We start from the raw sequence: 9068 nt of genomic DNA on the forward strand, positions 1-9068 counted from the left end.
AGCTTCAAAAATGTAACCACAGTGCACCCTGATGGAAGAAAGTTGATAAAGTAAAGCATTTTATGACTGTTTGATCTCAAAGCTCGAAGACAGGATGTCTGGACTAAGGAATTATTTCTATTGTCTTAGGACAACAATTTATTACTAGATGTTACATGTAAAATGCCTTTTATTGATGTGGCTTCCTGTCCAGGTGCAAGACTACAAAAAGAAATCTAAATTTTGAACCAGAGAAGTGTCAAGAATGATGTAATGTGAAATGACTCAGCAGTACTGTGTTATCAATTTAAGACTTTCTCAGTGAGATAGATTTAAGCATTTTGGATTTTGTCTGAACCTGTTAACAACTCACCAGCACTCTGTCTTGTAAGTAAAGTAGTATTTAGAACTGTTATTTCTCTTAGAGTTAAATAGGAATTATCTATATTTGTCAAACTATCCTACAATATTGTTTTAAAGTTTTTCCTGTGATTGCTGAACTCTGTAATGTTATTGTATTGAAGTAATAAGTATTGTCTTGTGTTATTATTTATTATTAAATATTTTTAAACCTTTCAACTGTGGCTTTTTGTGAAGAGATATTTTAAGCTTTAGAATACTTGCATGTATTTAGTGATACTGTACTAAGCCATTCCAGAATAGCCTTAGCCCTGGGTTACACTTACTATTTGGATAACAGTAATATTGCACAGTGAAATTGGTCACCCTTTGGGAAGGGCCTTATAGTAGCTGATATTAGTGGTTGGTGGCAGTGGTTTTTACCTTATAGTCTGGAGAGAAGGGGGCATAGCTGGAGAACCTGTGCCAGCCTTCCCCAGGAGTGTCTGTGCATTTGTATATAACTCATATCTCAAAGTGTGTGTGTGTCAGTTATTTGGGCATGGATGAAGTATTGGTTGGAAAGAGAGGGTGCTGGAGGTTTTAGCTTGACCACTAGGCTGAGATCCGGACCCTATAGCTGTGCCAGTGGGAAGTCTTATTGGGGATCTGGAGAGAAACGGAGAAACCAGACCCAGACTGACTGTGATCTCTGTGTGCTCTTAAGGGAAATTGTAATTTTCTGTGTGTGTTCTTGTTACCCATCCCAATGTGCACGCCCCTCACTGGTGCTAGTGGTGAGGATTGAGGCTCCTTGATTACTGGGCTAGTGTACAAGCATGACAACCACCACCTTATCTGTCCTTAGTTTTATCCCACGTGACTTCAGTTTTGCATTCTATTCTCCTATCCTTTGCTGAAGTTCTAGCTCAGAGTCTGCTTGTAATGCCACATTGTCTATATATATATATATATATATATATATATATATATATAGACAGATATAGATACATATTTTTATTTTTTTTTATTTATTTTACATTTGTAAACCGGGATGTTCCAACTGGACAAGGTCCATTTACAGGGGACGCCCGGGGAGAAAAGCTCCACTTAATTAATACAAAAGTAATGACATTATACATAATGTAAAAAAACATTGTTATACTGGCAGTATTTTGTGAAAAAGAACAGTAAAAAAAGTTCTCATCAGCAATAATTACATATGTACATTTTGTTAGTTGTGAAAAATTTGGACAGAGATCACAACAAAATACTGTATGTCAAGGGATACCATTTGTTACTACCATGCTTACTGAGGGCCTGAATTAGGAGAGAAAAGAGAAGGATGGAGGTAGCATATTTTAGGATTATGTAACACATGGACAGAGCCAAGAGCTTATAAGATGAGCCTTTAGGGAGTTTTTGAATTGTGTGGTATTTGATGCAGAAGTCACAGAGGGGGGAGATTATTCCAACTTTTAACTATACCATGTGAAAATAGAGCTTTACCTTCTGTGTTGTTGGCTGAGGAGATAGAGAGGAGTGATTTGTTGGCAGAGCAGAGTGGATGATTTGGTGTATAGTTAGTCAGTAATTGCCTAAGAGCTGGAGTTTTGTCAGGATGTTTTAGGTTGTTATATACTATGACTAGTTGGTGATAGGTTAATAACTGTGGGAGTTCAAGCCACTGAAGTTGCCTAAGAGGTATACAATGATGGGTTCTAAAGGAAGAATTTTTAGCAAACTTGGCAATTTTGTTATAACAAGACTCAAGTTTCTCAAGGTCAGATTTCCTAACATAAGTCAGAATTGGTGCTGCATACATTAGTGTGGAAAGAAGGTGGGTTTGAGCTAGGGTGACCTTAGCCTGATCTGATAGACAATGTTTATGTCTGTACAGGGAACCCATTTTTTGTGCACCTTTTTAATAGTTTGAGAGATATGGATGTCAAAGTGGAGGTTGTAATCTATTTCAATGCCAAGGAGCTTGGCGTGGAGAGAGGGTGAAATGACAATTCCATTGCTGGAGGAGATAGAGAAGGGGAGTGGAGAGATTTTTGATTTGTTTGGGGTAAATAGAAGTAATTTAGTTTTGTTGGGATTTAATATACGTTGAATATTAGTGAACCACCTTTCCACTGAGGCAAAAGATTCTCGGGACAGGTGCTGTAGAGTGGTATGAGATGGGGCTGAGCAGATTAGGGTTGAATTGTCTGCATACTGTATGAATGAGGCCTGCATGGTAGAGGTATGCAGATTATTGGTGAAAATAGAAAAGAGAAGTGGACCCAATATGGAACCTTAAGGTACACCAATGGTGGTTGGGAGTAAAGGTGATAAAACTCCCTGCCACTGGACAGCTTGTTGTCTGTCCGATAGATAGTTTTTAAACCATGCAATAGTGTCAGAGGCAAAGGATAAAGAGGTTAGAGTATCTATTAGTATGGAGTGATAAACCATGTCAAATGCTTTAGAGAGGTCCAGGAATATAGCAGATACAAATCTTGTTATTTCTATGTTGGTTAACCAGGTTTGTGAAAGAGAGAATGGCGGTGGTTGTGCTGTGGTGTGGGTGGAAGCCATGTTGTGTAGAGGAGAGTAGATTGTTTGAATTTAGGAAATGCATGACCTGAGGGTGTATGCATTTCTCAAGTATCTTTGATAAAGGAGACAGAATGACAATGGGGTGGTAGTTTGAGAAATCATGGGAATTTCCACCCTTATGAAGGGGAATAATGTAGGATATTTTCCACAGTTGAGGGTTAAAGGATTCCTTTATGGAGTGGTTGATAAGGATTGAGACCGGGTAGGATATGGAGTCGGCAGATATTTTTAGGAAATTTGCTGGTATACCATCTACTGCAAGACTAGTGGGTTAAGTTTTAAGAGATATTTTTTTACTGTAGAGGTTGGGACAGGTGAGAATGTAAAGGGAGATGTGTTGTTGGGAGCTGCTGGCATGGATGAGTAGCTATTTTTGGATAGTTGAGTGGATAGTGATTTAATGGATTCAGTAAAGTGATGATTGAATTGGGAGGCTATATCGCTACCTGTTTTTGTGGAGGTGGAGGTGGGAGCTGGTGTGGTGGTTTTACCAGGTTTTAGTAGGGAGTTAATTGCATGCCAGAACATCTGGGTGTTGTTAGAGTGTTTGTTTTGGATACCTAGAAAGTAGTTATTTTTATCGAGCTTTGTTTGTTTTTTCACCTGATTCCTAAGTTGTTGATAATTTTGTTTGGATAGACTAGTGTTATCTTTCTTGCAGGTTTTCCATGCCTTATCTCTGGACTTTAATAAGGCTCTAGTGGACTTACTAAGCCATGGAGCATAGTGTAGTTTTGCTCTAATTTTTCTTATGGAGGCTACTAAATCAAGGATGTTAGTAAGAGTACTATTAAAGTAGTCAACTGCTTGGTCTAAGTCAAGGGTGCGTAATGGTTCCCAGTTAAATTTTTTTAACGTAGTGTTGAGATCTAGAGGATTAACATTGTGATCATTTCTAACTTGTCTGTAGACTGTAGGTTTGGGTAAGTTAGCATGTTTTCTTAGGAGGAAAGTTGGGAGGTGGTCGCTAAGTCCATCTGGTAGACAACCTATTTGGTAATTATGTTCAGGGTAGTTTGCTAATGTCCAATTTAGTATAGGTTCATAGGTTCATAGATTAGTAGTAGACTAACTACCCTTGCGAGCCATTTTAAGCCTAGCCAATTATCCCTTGTGAGACTCAAACCCTGCACCTTGTGTTTGTAAGGCAAACGCCTGAACCATTAGACCACCCTACCAACCCAGTCTGTGGGAGGTTATCTTTTGACCACTGTAGAATCTCCTCAATTATTGAAGAGTTATTATCTGGAGGGATATAATATCCTAAGGCTAGATAGGATGGGAAAGAAGGGAGGGGACGTTGCAATTGTCTATAAAATACACTTACTCTCCTAGATTCTTTTTTGGATTTTTTTATCTACTCTAGTGGGTTCTTGAATGAGTTGAGAGAATCCATACAGGTTGATGTGGTTAGTGGGAATTTTAGAGTTGCAGGCTAGCCAATCAGTGTTTAGGTCACCTAGTAAAATAGTCTCTTGTGGGAGGTTATCTTTTGACCATTGTAGAATCTCCTCAATTATTGGAGCGTTATTACCTGGAGGGATATAAGCACAAAAGATTGATGCTCTTTTTCTTGTTTAGGAGTAGCACACAGCCTATGATCTCAGCAGTATTAAATTTAGGTGGAGGAGTTTGTAGAGGTTGAAGAGTAAGTGTATTTTTATAGACAATTGCAACACCCCCTCCCTTATTTTCCATCCTATTTAGTCTTAGGATATTATATCCTGGAGGGAGAATTTCTTCACTCTGTGTGCTGGGTTTTAGCCAGGTCTCTGTTATGGTTAGAATGCCAGGGGAGTAGTGAGTTATGAATGTGGGTAAGTGAGGAAGTTTGTTTGATACACTGCAAGAGTTAATTTTGAAGATAAGTAGATCTGCTGTGTGTTTGTTTGGGGGTATAATGTTGCTTGGACCTGGATTTGGGTGAATATCCACTGAGGTAAGGACGTATTTCTTTAATAATAGATGAAGTTTGATTGTTTGTAGAATGTCTATGTGGAGTTTACATGATATTTTTCTAGTGTAGGATAGCGGAATGTACTTGTTATGTATAAGTAGTATTGTGTTGTCATTAAATAAATAGGGGGCTATTGGGAAGCTTATGTGGGTTACTATAAGTGTGAAGGTATGTGTTGTATGGTAGGTGGTGTGGGGTAGTTGTGTGTATCTGTGTAAGGATTTAATGTAGGTTAGGGTTGTGAGGGTTAGTAGGAGAGATGTAAGACTTGCATAGTTTGTGTTATGTGGTATTTGGGTGCAAGTAGTGTTGTGTAGATGAGAGTTAATCAGGGGGTGTGGTTTGGGTACTTGCAGTTGAGTGGCTGTAGGGAGTGGTCAGGTGATAGGGGGTTAGAATAAATGTAGAAGTAGTAGGGCAGGTGGGAAATGGGGACAGAGTAGGAGAGCGTAGTGAGCCGAGCATAGCGAGTTGAATGGAGAGGGGCTCCAACACCACGAGACTACAGAGACAATCTGTGAGCTCTATTCAGGGAGAGCAGAAAACTCAGACTAAGTGGGGTAAGTTCAGAGTATCTGCTTCCCTTTGACTTATGTTTGATAGAGCCTGTATTAAGTACTGGCTGAGGAGGCAATGGGGAAACCTAGTCTGATACTGCTAGTGCTGCAAGCTCCCGAGTGGACCACTACAATTAATTTTAAACAGTTGACACAGATATTAACCTTGTTTCCTTCTTGAGAGTGACAAAAATATAAGATTTAGACTGCAGGATGTTTAGCTTAATGCACAGCAGTACTTTTAGGTTCTGAGCCATTCGTAGAGGTGGATTCAGTTAAGGTAGGTAGTTTGGGTGGTGATTCCTTGTTTCCTTCTTGAGAGTGACAAAAATATAAGATTTAGACTGCAAGATGTTTAGCTTAATACACAGCAGTCCTTTTAGGTTTCGAGCTGTTCGTAGGGGTGGGTTCAGTTAAGGTAGGTAGTTTGGGTGGCAATTCCTTGTTTCCTTCTTGAGAGTGACAAAAAAATAAGATTTAGACTGCAAGATGTTTAGCTTAATACACAGCAGTCCTTTTAGGTTCTGAGCTGTTCGTAGGGGTGGGTTCAGTTAAGGTAGGTAGATTGGGTGGTGATTCCGCCGCAAAAGGGGTTCCGCACGCACTAGCAACTGGGGTGATTTGAAAATAAATCTTTTATTTTTAAATAAAATTATTAACTTATAAATAAAATTTAGAATATATAAATATATTCATACCCCTCATAAGGAATATTTTGCATTATCCAGTAATTACACAGTCTTTCCTTTATGTATGCATAAATGGAAATGCTTTGGACACATTTGTAGATAATACACATACTCACACACACACACACACACACACACACACACACACACACACACACACATATATATATATATGTTGTAAATGTGAGACTGAAATTTACTAGAATAATAAAATAAATGATTTAATAACAGAAACAGATGCAAGTCCCATTGCTTTTATATATATTGTCACACACTTCCCCATTCTTGGGACATACCTCATCCTTTGACTACCCCTTACTTCTGCAGTAGTAATAACTACATTCGAGTTCCATATGTAAACTGTAATTTGTTACTGAAGTGCAATCCTTATAAGGATGATCTTTTGAAAATGTAGATGCACAGTCCTTGGCAGAATATAAACTAAATGATGTTATTAATGCTGGATCCAAGTAACCATTCACACCTGCATAATGTCCATTGCCATCTACTGGAAACATCTTCTGCAGCATCATGGTGAAATTCACATGATTACACCTTTTCCATAAGCCTGAAAGGAAGATGCCATTCCATATAGCCATTACCCTGTTATTAATGCATTGTTTTCATTTTGTTCCAAACATGTTTCCAGCAGTAGTACTTACCCATAATTCTATGTTGCTGAAATACATAACTACCCTACTTTTATTCTAATTAGATAAATCATTTACTGTTCATATTAAATTCATCCCATTTTCATGATATACATTTTTTTTTCATTTTGCTCCATTTGACATATTAATATATACTTTCTGATCCAGATATGAATTAACAACAAACTATATAGAAATGAAACATTAAAAAATGGATATATATGCATCTTTGCAAACTTACTGTTAATGTCTGAAGTAATCCTTGGGCACTTTAATCACTTGATGTAACATTTTCCTTTATCACTTTCAAACTGCTCCTTTCATTTAGAACTTCCAAGCTTTAGAGTTCATACATTATAAATTCTTAAATTAGCATTTTAGCATAGTTTTAGTGACAAAAAATAACACTACATCAACCTTTATGACCGTCACAGTTTCATCGTCTAGTCAGCCATCTTCATAGCTAATAAGCAAGTTCCTTTGCATCTCTGCCAGTTTATGCCATTGGATCTCACTTCAGCCATTTGTGCCAGTGGATTTAACTTTGTCTCCCTGTTCATCTCACACTACTCAGGTAAGACACACACATCCTTTCACTCCCAAAAGCTAGTGGCTATTAGTTATTAGCCCTCAAATCGTATTTAATAATTTTCACTGATATCCACTCCTTAAAAGTTTAACACAAAATCATAAAATCCACTTAGATGAGTTGCAATAGTTCATCTTTTCCTTCACCTGGCCTTCTTGTGAATCCTCCTAGGAAGGTTTGGTCTTGGGCTAGCAACCTGAGCCCATAAAACCCATACCTGCTACAGGAAGAATGAGTGCTGAAAGGTGCTCATTGCCCAGTGTACCATATGGTGCATAAACAGGAAAGAGAGGGAGGCCTTCTTGTGCAGACTACTGACTGTGTTTCATTCATCTTCATACATCATGATCGCAATAAAACTGCACCCTTTGTTTCTAGTGCAAAATGAGTAACTGTAATAAAAAAGAACTCTTGGTTATAACTTTAGACACTTCTTATCTCTGTGACAAATACAAAATGTGGTCTTTCACCTCATAAGTCTCAAATCTTGGCTGCCTTGGTTGTTCTACAGTCCATGGCTGTTACCATATATTCTATGAATTTTCTCCACCTTAATCTGTATAAAATATAACGAGGTCCAGTTGGTTACTGTATCTTGAACATAAAATGCACAATCCATTTCATCTGCTTTCTCACTTATCCCAATAATTTCCATGTTCTTCCCAACTGCTCGGTCTTTCCCTGTTTGTCTTTCAAAGTCTCTACCGCATTCAGCAGGAGTTTATATTTCTCTTTCAGGTCAGTGATCTCCTTTTTCAAGTCCCCACTGCATATGTGAGTTCATAGCATTTGCCATGTCTGTCTCAGGCATGCTCTGCTCTGCAACATATTCAGCCAGTTGTGTACTAAGTCTCTTAATCTCACTTTGAATCATCCCCTTCACATTTACTACGACAGGTTACACTATCATAATTTCATGCATGTTTGTGTACTTGGAATCTGGAAAGAAAACCTCTCCAGTCATCAACCACCATCTTGTTTTCCTTTCTGTTGACACACTTATTTTCTCTGTAACATTGATTTCTTTCCTTTTTGTATTCCTCGCAAATAAGCTCATGCAAAATCCCTATAAAGTGCCACACCAAACTGTACACCTCTCTGCCACACTACCATATATATTTTTTCTTGGCAAATAGCACAGAGGATTAAGGCACTGAGCTGTTAATAAGCTGCTTCCTGTAGTCAAGGGTACAGGGGTTGATTCAAAGGTACAGGGGTTCATTTCTTCCATCTCTTCTTGCCTACACTATGCTTCTCAGCAAGTCTCTTAACCAGATAGTGCTCCAAGGTCACGCCTCAAAAGGGATGTGTTTAGTATGCTTTCGTGGTCAACAAATGAATACAATAAGAAAAAAACATTAAAACTGCTACTTAAACTTAAATCACTGAGTGTCCAGTGAGCATGTTTTCTCCCTAAACAGAATCAAAGGAAGATATATAGTATCTGAGTCTTGATGTCAGTAAAAAATCATTCAGTTAGGGCAGAGTGTCCTACAGACTGCCATAGCTGTTATGATTTATACAAATAAAACACTTACTTTGTGTCATTCTGAAGCAATGCATATGACATGAAAACATTATGCCATAAAGAAAGAGAATCATTCACCTTTGATACCAGCAGACCATAAGGTTATATGGATTTATCCCCACACCAAACACTCCACTTTGTATTCCAGTATTAACATGTAGTGCAGTATTTGGTGC

This window comes from Protopterus annectens, chromosome 5.part1 (assembly GCF_019279795.1).
Source record: "Protopterus annectens isolate FY-2018-M chromosome 5.part1, PAN1.0, whole genome shotgun sequence".
Lineage (NCBI taxonomy): Eukaryota > Metazoa > Chordata > Ceratodontiformes > Protopteridae > Protopterus > Protopterus annectens.